The sequence below is a fragment of the Chrysemys picta genome, chromosome 2, assembly GCF_011386835.1.
Source record: "Chrysemys picta bellii isolate R12L10 chromosome 2, ASM1138683v2, whole genome shotgun sequence".
In the NCBI taxonomy this organism is placed as follows: Eukaryota; Metazoa; Chordata; order Testudines; family Emydidae; genus Chrysemys; species Chrysemys picta.
Genome location: NC_088792.1, coordinates 289045950 through 289049376, shown reverse-complemented (window position 1 = coordinate 289049376; position 3427 = coordinate 289045950).

Sequence of the window (3427 nt, the reverse complement as noted above, 5' to 3'; positions counted from 1 at the left end):
CTCATATCCACAGAGCCAGTTCTCCTCATAGAAGGCAATCCGGTTGGTCAGGCATGACTTGCCCTTGGTGAATCCATGTTGACTGTTCCTGATCATCTTCCTCTCCAAGTGTTTCTAACTTGATTCCTTGAGGACCTGCTCCATGATTTTTCTAGGGACTGAAGTGAGACTATAGTTCCCCAGATTCTCCTCCTTCCCTTTTTTAAAGATTGGAAAAAGGCAAATATCGTGCCAATCATCTAGGACCTCCCCCACTTGCTACCAGTTTTCAAAGATAATGGCCAATGGCTCTGCAATACATCAGCCAACTCCCTCAGCACCCTTGGATGCAGCACATCTGGCCCCATGGACTTGTGCATGTCCAGTTTTTCTAATTAGTCCTGAACCTGGTCTGTCACCACAGAGGGCTGCTCACCTCCTCCCCATATTTGCTGCCCAGTGCAGCAGTTTGGGAGCAGACCTTGTCTGTGAAGACCAATGCTTTTTTTGCCTTGAATACTTCAGCTTTTTCCACATCCTAATAATAATTAATGGAGATATCCCATCTCCTAGAACTGGAAGGGACCTTGAAAGGTCATCGAGTCCAGCCCCCTGCCTTCACTAGCAGGACCAAGGACTGATTTTGCCCCAGATCCCCAAGTGGCCCCCTCAAGGATTGAACTCACAACCCTGGGTTTAGCAGGCCAATGCTCAAACCACTGAGCTATCCCTCCCCCCCCCCCCCCATGTCCTATAATCCTCTGTCATTAGGTTGCCTCCCCCAGTCAGTAAGGGTCCCATATTGTCCCGGCTGCCTTCTTGGTGCTAACATACCTCTAGAAACCCTTCTTGTTACTCTTCACATCCCTTGCTAGCTGCAACTCCAATTGCGCTTTGGCCTTCCTGATTTCACTCCTGCATGCCTGAGCAATATTTAGTCATCTGTCCAAGTTTCCACTTCGTGTAAGCTTCCTTTTTGTATCTAAGCTCACCAAAGATTTCACTGTTAAGCCAAGTTGGTTGCCTGCTGTATTTGCTATTCTTTCTGAACATCAGGATGGTGTGTTCCTGTGCCCTCATTAAGGCTTCTTTAAAATACAGCCAGCTCTCCTGGACTTCCCCCCACCTCATGTTATTCTCCCAGGGGATCCTGCCCATCAGTTCCCTGAGGGAGTCAAAGTCTGCTTTTTGAAGTCCAGGGACCATATTCTGCTGCTCTCCTTTCTTCCTTTTGTGAGGATCTGGAACTTGACTATCTGATGGTCACTGCTGCCCAGGTTGCCACCCACTTGTACTTCCCCTCCCAATTCTTCCCTGTTTGTGAGCAGCAGGTCAAGAGGAGCACAGACCCTAGTTGGTTCCTCCAGTACTTGTACCAGGAAATTGTCCCCAAACACTCTCCAAAAACTTCCTGGATTGTCTGTGCACCGCTGTATTGCTCCCCCAGCAGATGTCAGGGGGATTGAATTCCCCATGAGAACCAGGGCCTGGGACCTGGAATGGAGGATAAGTATTTACTCATGAGCCAGAGGCAGCCCCACCATTTCTCATGCTGGTCATTGTGGTGGAGAAAGAAGAACAGGAGTACGTGTGGCACCTTAGAGACTAACAAATTTATTAGAGCATAAGCTTTCGTGGACTACAGCCCACTTCTTCGGATGCATATAGAATGGAACATATATTGAGGAGATATATATACACATATACAGAGAGCATAAACAGGTGGGAGTTGTCTTACCAACTCTGAGAGGTCAATTAATTAAGAGAAAAAAAAAAACCTTTTGAAGTGATAATCAAGCTAGCCCAATACAGACAGTTTGATAATAAGTGTGAGAGTACTTACAAGGGGAGATAGAGTCAATGTTTGTAATGGCTCAGCCATTCCCAGTCCTTATTTAAACCGGAGTTGATTGTGTCTAGTTTGCATATCAATTCTAGCTCAGCAGTCTCTCTTTGGAGTCTGTTTTTGAAGTTTTTCTGTTGTAATATAGCCACCCGCAGGTCTGTCACTGAATGACCAGACAGGTTAAAGTGTTCTCCCACTGGTTTTTGAGTATTTTGATTCCTGATGTCAGATGACAGACCTGTCCTCGCTTACAGACAACCCCCCAACCTAAAGCAAATACTCACCAGCAACCACACATCACTGAACAAAACCACTAACCCAGGAACCTATCCTTGTAACAAACCCTGATGCCAACTCTGTCCACATATCTATTCAAGTGACATCATCATAGGACCTAATCACATCAGCCATACCATCAGGGGCTCGTTCACCTGCACATCTACCAATGTGATATATGCCATCATGTGCCAGCAATACCCCTCTGCCATGTACATTGGCCAAACCGGACAGTCTCTACGCAAAAGAATTAATGGACACAAATCTGACATCAGGAATCAAAATACTCAAAAACCAGTGGGAGAACACTTTAACCTGTCTGGTCATTCAATGACAGACCTGCGGGTGGCTATATTACAACAGAAAAACTTCAAAAACAGACTCCAAAGAGAGACTGCTGAGCTAGAATTGATATGCAAACTAGACACAATCAACTCCGGTTTAAATAAGGACTGGGAATGGCTGAGCCATTACAAACATTGACTCTATCTCCCCTTGTAAGTATTCTCACACTTATTATCAAACTGTCTGTATTGGGCTAGCTTGATTATCACTTCAAAAGGTTTTTTTTTTTCTCTTAATTAATTGGCCTCTCAGAGTTGGTAAGACAACTCCCACCTGTTCATGCTCTCTGTATGTGTGTATATATATCTCCTCAATATATGTTCCATTCTATATGCATCCGAAGAAGTGGGCTGTAGTCCACGAAAGCTTATGCTCTAATAAATTTGTTAGTCTCTAAGGTGCCACAAGTACTCCTGTTCTTTTTGCGGATACAGACTAACACGGCTGTTACTCTGAAACCTGTCATTGTGGTGGAGGAAGTTCAGACTGGCTGGGATGTTTAGCCATTGCAGCAGCACAAGCCGTTGAAGGGGATGCCTTAGCCATGGGCTCTGGCAGCATCTGCCACGGTTGTGTGTCTTTTCCCTTCCTTCAGGCAGATGGCGCGGGAGAGCCATTACCTGATCTGTGTCGACAAAGCCTAGGTGGCCGCTCAGATCCAGAGGTTAAGTGACATTGCATTTACTAGATGGAATGAAAATGTGGCCTAGGTGCAGAGCTGCACCAGTCCCCTGCCATGGCCCAGCCGTGACTCCACTTGAGCTCAGTTAGCAGAAGGGAGTTGTGACGGAGAGAGATTGAACTAGCGAGAATGACCATGTGACTGCGCTGGTCCCAGCTCTGTGGAGAGGAGACAGATGGTGCTACAGGGGGAAAATGAGCAGCTAGTCCCTTTCCTGAGAAGAGCCCATCTCCATGGAGGGGATGGGGCAGGGTCACTGCCTCCCTTCCCCCCACCCCAGCAAGGAGGCCATGGGACGG